This window comes from Leguminivora glycinivorella, chromosome 9, assembly GCF_023078275.1.
Source record: "Leguminivora glycinivorella isolate SPB_JAAS2020 chromosome 9, LegGlyc_1.1, whole genome shotgun sequence".
Classification (NCBI taxonomy): domain Eukaryota; kingdom Metazoa; phylum Arthropoda; class Insecta; order Lepidoptera; family Tortricidae; genus Leguminivora; species Leguminivora glycinivorella.
Window position 1 is genome coordinate 5,635,833 of NC_062979.1, and position 14,281 is coordinate 5,650,113.

Below are 14,281 nucleotides of genomic sequence, written 5' to 3' on the forward strand. Positions count from 1 at the left end.
CACCGGGGACTAACTTGGCGTGCAAAGGGAGTTACCCGTCCGTCGCCGTCTTCTGCCAAATCTGACAACATACAAATATAATAAGTTTTTGGCAAAAAAAATATTTTTGGTACAAGCTTTTATCGCTGACTGCACTTTTCTTACGACAGACAACTAATACTCATCGAGACAATTCTAAAAAAGTCATTTTCATGACGCTATGATCCTTGGAAGTAGAAGGAATTTACATACAGGTCGACCTAATATAAAAGCTTGTTACTAAAACAATAAAAGCGGAAATTTTTTAGTACCTACTTTTTAATAAATAAAGATGAATCCAATCAAAAATCATCCTTGCTGTTTAAACTGTAGCAGCCTAGCAGGGAATAGAGTAATGAACACCACATATACATACATGGGGCCGAAACGTGGACACTGACGGTACGGCTGGTCCACAAGTTCAAAGTCGCTCAGCGGGCTATGGAAAGGGCTATGCTCGGCGTCTCTCTGCGAGATCCAATCAGAAATGAGGTTATCCGGCAGAGAACCAAAGTGATCGACATAGCCCACCGTATTAGCAAGCTGAAGTAGCAGTGGGCTGGCCATATTAGCCGTAGAACCGACAACCGTTGGGGTAATCGAGTTCTTGAGTGGAGACCGCGTCTCGCCAAGCGTAGTGTAGGACGGCCTCAGGCAAGGTGGAGCGACGATTTGCGCAGGATGGCTAGCAGCTAGGGTGTGCAAACCGGTTAACCGAAAAACCGGTTAACCGAGACTTTTTGGCCTCTGTTAAAAACCGGTTTTTATAGCCTCTAACCGGTTAATAACCGAAACTGTATTTATTTCTCAAAATTTGGAAAATTAGCTATAAAAAGGCTCAAAAATACGTAATTATTTAATGTTTTGTATTAATAAAGATTTATTAATTACTTTTCATTGACAACATTATTATCTGTAATGATTTTATTTGAAAATTAGTCCCGAGTCTACTCATTTATACATTTTATACAATACAGTAGAGTCCGGTTAGTTTATTACGACGACTCGCATAGACCTAACGTCCAACCTCTTACAACGACATAAGCACAGGTATTTATTTGGTTTTCGTATGTTATAGTATGAAAGTACATCCGTTTATTACGACTCCGATTTTAACGACCAGCCGCTTTTTACGACACATTTTACACAGAATCCGTCCGTCAAGTCCGGTTGCAACGACGAGCGACAACGTTTTTAGTTTTACTCATGTTTTACTAGTAAATTGAGGAAACAAAGCTACTTCCACCCGAGCACGGCCCCCTGTCTTGCCTACAACAAGTAGCAAGATTTCATTGTGGCCATGCAACTTTTGAGTATTGCTTTTAAAATTTTAACAATTTGTTCGCCTCGGGTCTAATCTTATAAGCTAAATAGAACCCAATTTGTATTTTTCGATTGCGTATGAACTAGCTTTACTTACAAATGATGAGCAAGCATGCATACTAAAAATGACTTTTTCTAACTAAACTAGTCACAATAAAATAAGGTATTAATAATATGATAATAATACCCTGTAAATAAACCTATTGATTGAAATGATTTAGTAATAGAGATGTAGATATTATTTTTAATTAAAAGAAATGAAATTCGTTTTGTACGACATCCGACATCCGGTTAGTACGACGTAATATCAGCTGTTCCTTGAGCGTCGTTGTAACCGGATTCTACCGTATATTTCAAACTATATTTTTTAAAAGAAAGGTAAAATGGAGATCTTGGTTTTCTTACATCAATTGCTTGTATTACTAGGGGCTCTGGGAGCTGTAGACCTTCGCCACATGCCTAGAAAACGCAAAACTGACGTCACATTCAAACCACACAAGCCTTTTTTTGCAATTTCCTCATTTTACAAAATTTCCAAAAACTGGATAAAAATGATCTTCATCGTGCAAGTAATACCTGCTACGATATCATCAACATCAGAATTCTTAAAGGTAATGGTAATTATTGCGTAGTACGGCCATTTACTAAAAATCCTCAAAACCGGTTAATTACCGGTTAACCGGTTTTGAAAGAAAAGTCTCGGTTATTAACCGGTTTTTTAAGTTAACCGGTTTTTACAAACCTTACGTAGCAGCAGCTGGATGCGAGCAGCCGAAGATCGGAAACGGTGGCGTGAAATTGGGGAGGCCTATGTCCAGCAGTGGACTGCGATAGGCTGATGATGATGATGATACATACATGATGATGAAAGTTAAAGCGCCGCATGGGTTAAAATATATAAACATGGATATCTTACCTTGCAGTCTGTTGTCACTGTTTGTCAAGATGGGAAGCTCATCTGCTACAGTCAGTAATGAGAGGGTCCCTGTTGGCAAAAAACATTTAATTTAATATGAATTATATTTACTACAAGTATTAACATACATACATACAATCACGCCTGTATCCCATGAAGGGGTAGGCAGAGCACATGAAACTATACTCAAGTTTCAGTACAAGTATTAATACTATTGATAACACAATGCACGCAAGGGAGTTAATTGGAGCTTAAGTGGATATAATATTAGTTTCGAAGCAACATCAGACAAAGAACATATTCCAAGTACCGTAATATACCACACAACATTTATAGTGCTGCGGCATATGTAGTAGCAAAGGCTGGGACAGGCTAAACCCCCAAGTTAGCAATTTATTTAAACTCTATAAAGTTGGCCTTAGTATGTAATACATTATAATTTATAATTAGTATAATTACATGGTTCAACTAAAATGACTATTCACTTGTAAGCCGTTAATCAGGTATTTTGCGTGCCTGAAGAATCTATTTTATTATTTATGTCAAAGGTTACCTTGCCTGATTACCTTTTTAAATGTTATGCATTTTATGAAGCCATACCCAAATCTAAACTTTATCAGGTAAGAGTAATATGTGTTTATCTATTAATTATTAATTATAATTTACTTACTTTCTGCTATTGAAGCGGTTTCTTGGGCAATGTTTGGCTGAGATTGACGACTATCTGCACAAAACATAACATAATTATAATTTTTGAAATTTAAAATTACTTATCTTAGAACCCTAATATCTCAGTAAATATTAATGGAAGAGAAACGGTTTATGTAACAAAACATCCTTATTTAAACGTGTTCTATATGATTTATCAATATAACATAGAGTGGTAAAAAAAAATCATCGTAAATTTTCTAAGTCTCTGGCGCCTTAGTAATACTATGGGAAAATTCGCAAGTTCGCACCACTCTAACTCCTAAATAAGTAGGTTTTTCAAACAACTTCATTCTATAAAAGATGCTTATTTTAATATAATCTTTCATGTTTTTAAAATACAAACACTCAAAAAAATTTTTGTTAAAAATTTTCTAAGTCCTAAAAGCGGGCCCCTTTTGCTATACCCAACCCACACAACATGAAAAAATAATAAATTAACACAACATAATGCATCCCCCAGTAAACAAGGTTATTAAGTAAACATATAGGATGGACTTGCATTAGTAGGAATAACCTGAAATTGTACAGTCAACCAATTTAATTAGTAGGTCACTTTGAATCTTTGCAGGATTCTTTGATGCCAGCATGTCTACTAAAAGTAATTAATTTATTTATTTATTTATTTTCTTTATAGGAGAAACAAACAGGAATAAATGTACATAAAACATAACATTCGAGTGGGTATAGGTCTACCCCTTAAAAGTTCTCACTAAAACATATTTTAATTAATTTAGTTTGTAATTGTAAAATTTATAGTGTAATCAAAGTAGTTGCCTACTAAATTAATAGTTGACTGTACAGGTGCTGCAACTACTTGTCAACACTGTCATAACAAACTCGGTGTCTTTATATGTTGTACATATGAAGCCGACTGTGGGATATGGGTTAAAATTGTGGCGTAGGCGAGAAGCTGGCAACCTGTCACTGCAATGTCACAATTTTAGTTTTCTTTCAACCTCTTTTTGCCAAGAGTGGCACTGAAACTTGAGTAGTTCATGTGCTCTGCCTACCCCTTTATGAGATACAGGCGTGATGTGGTATGGCGTATGTTGTATGTATGTATATAAAGACACAGAGTTTGTTATGACTGTGTTTTGTATTTTATTGTAATTTTTGCCTTCCCTCAGTATGTATTAAGTTTCAAGCCCGCCATAGATGGACCACTTGAAGCAGTTCATCTGCTACAAGCTGCCCGTGTATGGTGAGTCTACAAACAGTTACACCCCCCATAGACATACCGCATAAAGCAGTTCACAACCACTTCCGATACACCTAAAGAAAACAGTAATGAACTCATCTATATTATCTTGCCTTACCATGAGTAACCGAATTTAGGGGAGGTGGAAGCTGCAGCTACGGGAATGGGAGCTCTTCCATACCGGTCGCTACAGCCTCCTGTCCACTAGTCCAAGCTCGGAAAGCATCAGAACGTAACCTCCAAATCTGAGGACCCTGAAATAGGATTTAACAAAAAACAATGACCCTGAGGCTTTTAACAACCCTTGGCAAGGGTTAAAATCTTGCGCGTACAAATGTGAAACATACCCAACGCAGAAAAGAAGCCGGCTTGTGGTTCCGTGCATTCATATCAATGGAAGGGGTCCTCAGTCATTTTATGAAAATAAAATCGTGTCACAGTTTCGTTTTCTTTCAGCCCCTTATTTGCCATGAGTGGCACTGAAACTTGAGAAGTTTCATGTGCTCTGCTTACCCCTTCATGGAATACAGGCGTGATAGTATGTATGTATGTAAAATCGTCTGAAAATAATGTACAAAAGAATTAGCACTGAACGTATCATAACAAATTTAATTCGAAGATGGAATGTAAATACTTACGATTATGCGATTAAAACCCCTTGAAGAATTTCTCTCTAATCAATTGGACGTTGTAAAGTTTCCACTTTTCGTCTGGTGTCTGGGCATCAGCTAAAACCTTATCAAATGCTTTGGTTCCCTTAACGGGTGGTCAGGACTCTTCGCACCGCCTTGTCGTAAACCACTGGTTGTTCACTAATCATAGTAATGATACGGTTCCGCCGTCTTTTTCAGTAAATTGTGTCACGAAAAGGTATTATTATTAATCACATAGAGCACAATCACGGACGCGTACGAGCGTACGACACAACAGGTACGACAAACCGAAAAGGAGGGAAAACGGCGTCACTTCGTTACATCAATCAAACTGACAGAAATGCGTTCCGTTTTCTTAGCTTCTTTAAAAAAAAACTTTTTTAAGTTTATTTCGATGTTATTGATTAAAATAAAAAACCTGTAATGATTTACTTTATATATCAACTTCCAAGTTACCTAAAAAGACGAAAATGTTTTTTTTTTAACTTTATTAATGATTTACAACAAATTGATATCAAGAAACGAAATTCGTTATTTTTTAAGTCGCATCGTGTTGCATCCATTGATAGAATATAGTCAGGGGCCAAACGACCTCTTTTCCAAAAAGTCGTCGACATCTCTTCTAAATACCTAAAACAGGTATGGATGTGTTCCTCGTTCTCTCCAGATTACGAATTGACCTGTTTTAGTTTAAGGAGGAGGGACGGGTCGAGAAAAATGGGGAGAAAGATGGCGGCCGACCATCATAGATATTTATTCACATCTCGAGTCCTATGGCACCAATCTGTTCGTGAGAGGTGTCATTTGAAAGCTTATTAAACCTACTTTAATTGTTTTCAAATAATTATACTCATAAAAGTAACCGTTTACGAAATATTTGAAAATATGTGTTCTTTTATGCGTTTTACTGGTAAAAATGCGTCTAACTCAATAAACAATAACTTTACCGCGATTGATGTTATTATAAAATTTACGCGACTATTCATGCGCTTTCTAAACATATGTTATTGGTATATGATAATATATAGTAATGTAGTTACGAATTTGGTTTAACACGATTCACTCCCCCCGGTCGCATAGTCGTAGTAAAGTATTCAATATTTTTGAGGTTTGATTAATTTACGTATCCATTTGTAACAGGTATCATTTGAAAACAAATTAAACCTACTATAATTATTTGTAAATAACTATAGTCATAAAGGTAGCCGTTTACAAAATATTTGAAAATATGTGTGTTATAGAGCATGAAATTACTGGTAAAAAAAACCGGCCAAGTGCGAGTCGGGCTCGCGCACAAAGGGTTCCGTAGCAGCAAATATAATAAACTTATTATGTCAATTTATACACCTGCCAAAATTACAGTTAAATCAACCTATCTCAAAAACTATAAGAGATACTTTGATCAAACCAAAAATCGTTGAAAGAGTTAATTAGCATGCATCACCTCTATTTTTTTTAGAATTTTATACCCCGTAGTTATAAAAATAGAGGGGGGGGGACATACTTTTTACGACTTTGAGAGCTGATATCTCAAAAACCGTTCACTTTAAGAAAAATGTTTTTTAGAAAACTTTATATCATTTTAAAAGACCTTTCCATTGATACCCCACACGGGTATGTACATCGAAAAAAAAAAAATTTTCATCCCTCAGTTACATGTATGGGGGGCCCCACCCCCAATTCTTTTTTTTACTATTTAGTGTCATAATTTTGTAGCGGTTCATACAACACATATTCCCATCAAATTTCATCACTGTAGTACTTATAGTTTCCGAGTAAATCGGCTGTGACAGACGGACAGACGGACAGACGGACAGACGGACAGACGGACATGACGAAACTATAAGGGTTCCGTTTTTGCCATTTTGGCTACGGAACCCTAAAAATGCTTCTAAATCAATAAACAACAACTTTTCCGGAATTGATGTTAGTATAAGATTTACGCGAAATTTTATGCGCTTCCTAAAAATATAAATTTTATTGGTGTATCATATTATATCACCAAGTACATAATTACAAATTTGGTTAAGTAGGGGCCACTGCGCCCGGCCACGCATGGATGCTGATGGCCGTCGCCAAATTTACTATATTTTTTAGATCCTGTATTATTTAACGATCAATTTGTGAGAGGTATCTTTTGAAAGCATATTATGCGTACTGTCATTAGTTCTCAATAATCAACTGTAGAAGCTAACAAAATATGCATTGGAACCGATGTGAGTAGAATATGCTTCTAACTCAATTTATTATATTTTTCCGCAATTGATATAATAACAAAATGAACGGCGAAATGTTATGACCTTTTCAAAAAATAAGTTTTGTCAGTATATTGCATAAACAATGAATGTTAATTTATCCAACATACTCACAGCGCACCATCATACATGAATCCATGTATGCATGGACCATCTTCGTTGTCTTTTTCATATTTTTTAAGATTGTATCTTGCTGCATGACCAATAAACAATAACTTTACCGCAAATAATGTCATTATAAGTTTTACAGGCAATTTCATGTGTATGATATTATACAACCAAGTAATTACGAATTTGGTTTAGCAGGTGTCACTGCACCGCAGTGATGTAAATAGGTGCTGACCGTCGCCTTATTTTATATATTTCTCAGATCCTATTTTACCATCAATTTGTAAGAGGTATCATTTGAAAGAATATTATGCGTAGTATCATTACTTTTTAATAATTTTAGTCGTAATTGTAGAAGATTACAAAATATTTGACAATAACTATGTGTATTTTTACTGTGCATGAATAGCATTTTGCACTTGCACTGATACGATTAAAACATGCTTCTAGCCCAATAAAATTTATTTTTCCGCAATTGATATAATAACGAAATAAACCGCAAAATGTATGGCCTTTGCAAATAATGAGTTTTGTTAGCATTACATAAACAATTAATGTTAATTTGTCCACCATACCCACTGCGCACGGTCAATCGTTATATTATTTTTTTTTTATTTTATTTTTATTTACAAATGTTTACATGACATTACAGTTAAAACTAATGCGTCACGAAACTAGAATATAACAATATTTACATTAACACATTTATCCTACTATTCACATTTATTTAATTACACTAATGTCCAGTTGAAGACGGCCTAGCATCCATCATCTCGCAGAATCTCAGGCATTCATTTCTCACTGCCGTCCATCGCCAAGCAATCAGGTCGCACTCTGGTGCTGATGCCAATAGCGCATTCAGTTGTGAGAGGGCGCGGAGCAGAGGGGAGTTCATGCGCGACCCGGATTATAAATGGATGTTCACCGCCGTTGCCTTATTTTTTCATAATTTTTTTTTCAGATTCTATTTTACTGATCAATTAAGTATATAAGTAAATGTCGATAAATATAAATCGTAAGATAAATCGATATGTGATAAATTATATTTATTGTGAATAAATAATCAGTGACATAAAATCTGAAAAATGATGAAAAAGACAACGACGGCGACGGTGGACATCCATTTATATGATGGTGCGCAGTATAAAATAAAATTAAAATTAATTGTTTATACAATACAAACTGAACTTATTTTCTGTGTAAATCATACATTTTTCCGTTTATTTTGTTATTATATCAATATTGGAAAATTATAATTTATACAACTATATATTATATTTCGACTGTGGGATATGGGTTAAATTGTGGCGTAGGCGAGAGGCTGGCAACCTGTCACTGCAATGTCACAGTTTCGTTTTCTTTCAACCCCTTATTTGCCAAGAGTGGCACTGAAACTTGAGTAGTTTCATGTGCTCTGCCTACCCCTTCATGGGATACAGGCGTGATTGTATGTATGTATAATTTATTGAGCTAGAAGCATGTCTTATCAGTGCCAATGATATTCATGCACAGTAAAATACACATATTACTAATCAAATATTTAGCAAACTTCTACAGTTTCGATATGAAGTATTGGGTTGGCACAAAAGTAATGAGACACTTGGTTTACGTTGTATATTTTTTATTATTATTACAATACAAAAAGCGTAGTCGATGATGTAATCACCATTAGCATCTGTGACTTCTTGCCAACGATCCGGCAAAGTTTGGATGCCTTTCGCCCAGAACTCTGATGGCTGTGCCTCGAAAAAGTTGTTCAACTCCACCTGTACATCATGGAAATAATTGAATTGTTTACCCCGCAAATGTCGTTTCAGGGCTCTAAACAAATGAAAGTCTGATGGTGCGAGGTCTGGAGAATAAGGTGGGTGGGGTATCGTCTCCCAGCCCAAGTTCTGCAGCTGTTGGCGAACGGTAGATGCGACATGAGGTCGAGCGTTATCATGTAGTAAAATTACAGTGGCTCGTCTTCGTCGTTTTTTCTTGATAGCAGAAGATAGTTCGGTGAGCTGTGTTGAATATTTGTTAGCGTTTACAGTTTCATTGTGTTGTTTGCATTATGCTGTTTCATGAACTATTCATGAAACAGCATGCCTAGCGAGTTCCAGAAACAACAAAGCAAAACTTTTAAGCGGTTCTTTTGACTCAGCTTCAGTTGAGTTGGTGGCGTTTCTTCTCGAGGCAGCCAAACGGCACGACGTGTATCGTTCTCATAATAAATCCATGATTCATCTCCCGCAACGGCGTAACCAGATCAGTCAAAAACTCTTTACGTCGGGGTCGCAGCAAAGGTGATTGACAGATGGCGACACGGACTGCACGACTGGCGTCGGTAAGGATGTGCGGTACCCATCGAGCCAAAACTTTTCGATACCCAAGCTCATGCAGATGGTATTCCACAGCGTGGTGACTGCAGTTAAGTGCTTCCGCTAATTCACGAGTAGTAGCATCAGGATTCGACTGTAGTTCGCGGCGTAAATCGTCATCATTGAATGCAGGTGGTAGCCCTGAGCGTGACTGACTTTCAAGGCTCCTGTCTCCTGAATCAAAACGGTCAGACCATCTGGACACCGTGGCATGGCTTGTACTTCCAGCGCCCAATGCAGTGTTGATATTGTCAGCCGCAGCCCGCGCACTGTGGCCTAACAAGTACTCGTATAAGTAAAGTGTTCGAACTTGTCGCTCGTCCATTTTATTTCAATCTAACTAAACCAATCACGAGGGCGGCTTTATGTACCCTCACATTAGAAGTATCTAGAATGTTCTACAACATACTAGAATATCATCGAAAACAATTAACTTAAGAAAGGAAATGTATAGAGTTTTGTAGAGTGTGTCATTACTTTTGTGCCAACTCAATATTAAGAAATAGTGATAGTACGCATAATATGCTTTCAAATGATACCTCTCACAAATTGATCAATAAAATAGGATCTGAGAAATGTAGCAAATTTGGCGACGGTCAGTCAGCACCCATTATCGTGACAGGGTGCAGTGACCCCTGCTAAACCAAATTCTTAATTACTTGGTCATATAATTACATACACCAATAAAACTTATATTTATAGAAAGCGCATGAATAGTCGCGTATATTTTATAATAACATCAATTGTGGTAACTTTGTTGTTTATTGACTTAGAAGCATTTTTACCAGTACTTCTGCGATTCATGCTCGATAAAAAACACATATTTTCAAATATTTTGTAAACAGCTACCTTTATGACTATAGTTGTGTAAAAACAATTATAGTAGGTTAAATTTGCTTTCAAATGATACCTCTCACATACGGATCCGTAAAATAGGACCTCAAAAATATTGAATACTTTACTACGGTCAGCGCCCATTCATGAGACCGGGCGGAGTGACTCCTGCTAAACCAAATTCGTAATTACATGGTTATATACGGTCTGGCGCAGTCGGTAGTGACCCTGCCTGCTGCGCCGCGGTCCCGGGTTCGAATCCCGGTAAGGGCATTTATTTGTGTGATGAGCACAGATATTTGTTCCTGAGTCATGGATGTTTTCTATGTATATAAGTATTTATATATTATATATATCGTTGTCTGAGTACCCACAACACAAGCCTTCTTGAGCTTACCGTGGGCCTCAGTCAATCTGTGTAAGAATGTCCTATAATATTTATTTATTTATTATTATTTATTTATATATTATTATATACCAATAAAACTTATATTTATAGAAAGCGAATTAATAGTCACGTAAATTTTATTATAACATCAATTGCCGTAAAGTTATTCTATATTGAGTTAGAAGCATTTTTTACCAGTACTTGTGCAATTCAGCTCGATAAAAACCGGCCAAGTGCGAGTCGGGCTCGCGCACAAAGGGTTCCGTAGCAGCAAATATAATAAACCAATAACTTAACCAAAATTACAGTTAAATCAACCTATCTCAAAAACTATAAGAGATACTTTGATCAAACCAAAAATCGTTGAAAGAGTTAATTAGCATGCATCACCTCTATTTTTTTTAGAATTTTATACCCCGTAGTTATAAAAATAGAGGGGGGGGACATACTTTTTACGACTTTGAGAGCTGATATCTCAAAAACCGTTCACTTTAAGAAAAATGTTTTTTAGAAAACTTTATATCATTTTAAAAGACCTTTCCATTGATACCCCACACGGGTATGTACATCGAAAAAAAAAATTTTCATCCCTCAGTTACATGTATGGGGGGCCCCACCCCCAATTCTTTTTTTTACTATTTAGTGTCATAATTTTGTAGCGGTTCATACAACACATATTCCCATCAAATTTCATCACTGTAGTACTTATAGTTTCCGAGTAAATCGGCTGTGACAGACGGACAGACGGACAGACGGACAGACGGACAGACGGACATGACGAAACTATAAGGGTTCCGTTTTTGCCATTTTGGCTACGGAACCCTAAAAACACGACAAACACCTATTTTCAAATATTTCGTAAACCGTTACTTTTATGAGTATGGTGATTTAAAAACAATTAAAGGAGATTTAATATGCTTTCAAATGACACCTCGCACGAACAGATTGGTGCCATAGGAATCGAGATGTGAATACATATATTATCTGTGATGGTCGGCGATCGATCTAAGATGGCGATCTTTCTCTCCCCTTTTTCTCGACCCGTCCCCCCCTCCTTAAACTAAAACAGGTCAATTCGTAATCTGGAGAGCACGAGGAACACATCCATATATACCTGTTTTAGGTATTAAGAAGAGATGTCGACGACTTTTTGGAAAAGAGGTCGTTTGGCCCCTGACTATAAAACGGAGAAACAAATAATAATAAAGACGTTTATTCAAATGTTTGAACACAGGTACATTATAAAAGAACATTGAAAAGGTAAGTGGCTCAGCTGATGTCTGTCTGTGCCAGAGGATAATAATTATCCCTTCGCGACAAGATTTTTGCTTGACCATCTATTTTTATAGAGTTTTAGTATAGCATTTGCCATTAGCATTCACTATGGTAGTGAATTATTAGTATAGGATAACTATTATAGTTTGTCAAAGGTGTCTCATTTCAAATTTAGACAGAGAGAATAAGGCTTCCCACAGACAGTCTTAAAAATTCATAATCTTAAAAAAAACTTGTATGCAATCTGACAGTTCAAATCTGTCAGTGTCTTGTCAGTGTCAGTTTGAACTGTCAGATTGCATACAAGTTTTTTTTAAGATTATGAATTTTTAAGACTGTCTGTGGGAAGCCTTATACTATGTTTGACTATGGCTCCCCACAGACAGTCTTAAAAATTCATAATCTTAAAAAAAACTTGTATGCAATCTGACAGTTCAAACTGACACTGACAAGACACTGACAGATCTGAACTGTCAGATTGCATACAAGTTTTTTTTAAGATTATGAATTTTTAAGACTGTCTGTGGGGAGCCTTACACTATAGTACTAGCACCCTAAAATAAAGGATGCATTCACTCAATTGCTGATTTGCAACAACGGAACTCCTCAAATGCGTTTACTTTCAGAACAGTGACATTTGGTGCACTGGAACTTAATCTGATGATGATTAGAACGGAATAACTCCTCAAATCTGCACCTGTGATTCGAACAATGCAAGCAGAGACAAGTTACCAAGTTTGACAAGTTAAAATCGAGAACGAAACGCAGCGATGACGGATTGCCTCAGAGCGTAAACGGAACGTAGCTGTCAGTGTCAAATCGATCCGTTGTCAATTTATCAGATAAACTTAGTTATACTTCCGTGAGATAAACGATACATCTTAGCCACATCGCGACATATTTAAAACAAATGTGTCAAAAATGTGAACTTACAGATCCGGGACAATAAGGATCTAATTAGTGAGTACTCGGACAGCCTCAATCTGAATGTTGCAAGTTTAGTTCCTGATTGCCCGGTGCCTCCGAAGTTGTATGGGTTGCCAAAAATACACAATCCGAATGCTCCGCTACGTCCAATAGTGATTCAGATCGATGCTCCCACGTATAAATTAGCTCAGCACCTAGCGGGAGTCCTTTCACCATTGCGAGGTGGCACCAGCACTCATACAAAGGATTCTTACCATTTCATCAGTGAAATTAGAGATCTCACATTAACTGAAGATGAAATTATGGTCAGTTTTGATGTTCAGTCGCTATTTACGAATCTACCGGTAAAAGACTGCATTGAAATTGTCAAGAAGAGGTTGAGAGAGCAGAACATGTCTGAGAACTACGCCAAGTTGTTGGAACATTGCCTCACATCGGGCTACTTGCTATGGAACGGTGAATTCTACCTTCAAGTGGACGGCGTGGCAATGGGGTCTCCGGTGTCTCCAGTAGTCGCCGACATCTTCATGGAGGATTTCAAGGAGAGAGCGCTCTCATTGGCTGCCGTCCAGCCGAAGATATTTAAAAGATACGTAGATGACACTTTTATTATACTTCCTAAAAGTAATGTTTCAACTTTTTTAGACCATTTAAATTCTATCCATAGTAAAATACAATTTACTATGGAGTTGGAAAAAGACTGTTCTCTTCCCTTCTTGGATGTTCTCATTTTGAGGAATCCTGATAATAGCTTAGGTCGCACTGTGTATAGAAAACCTACTCATACTGTTAGGTACTTAAATGGCAAATCCCACCACCATCCCAGTCAACTAGCTACTGTGGGCAAATCTTTGTTTCAGAGAGCCCAAAGGATATGTGACGACCAGCATTTGGCCGCGGAGCTTCGACATGCCAGGCAGGCGCTGTTGGCGAACGAGCTCAAGATACAGCGTGTCAAGCAGAAGGCCCGCTTGAAGATCCCTGCAGACGAGCGCCGGCCTGCTATTCTGCCTTTTGTTAGAGGGGTCATGGATAGGATCAGCCACAGATGTGAACATGTGTGATGTGTGTGATAAATTTTAATAGAAGCCCGTTTCAAGATTGAAACGGGCTTCTATTAAAATTTATTTCAAGCCTATGAAGAAGATGTCCCAATTCCTGAGGCCTGTGAAATGTCAAACTCCTCTATAAAATGCGGGAGTGTACAGGCTAGACTGTGAGTGCGGCCTGTCATATGTGGGACAAACGAAACGAAGTATTTCCACACGGGTGAAGGAATACATAGCGGATGTCAAGCACCGTCGGCAAA

General features: G+C 37.2%; 1 protein-coding gene and 1 long non-coding RNA gene across 2 annotated transcripts in view; both read right to left on the minus strand.

Moving 5' to 3' along the window:
• The window catches only part of LOC125229560 (ionotropic receptor 25a), a 56,786-nt gene that overhangs the window by 9,581 nt on the left and 32,924 nt on the right, over positions 1-14,281 (minus strand). The window lies entirely within an intron of this gene.
• LOC125229575 lies at positions 38-5,071 on the minus strand. Its single transcript, XR_007177417.1, has 6 exons — positions 4,805-5,071; positions 4,514-4,726; positions 4,285-4,420; positions 2,928-2,981; positions 2,258-2,326; positions 38-61 (listed from the first exon to the last, which is right to left on the minus strand). It is a non-coding gene; the product is annotated as an uncharacterized LOC125229575 (long non-coding RNA).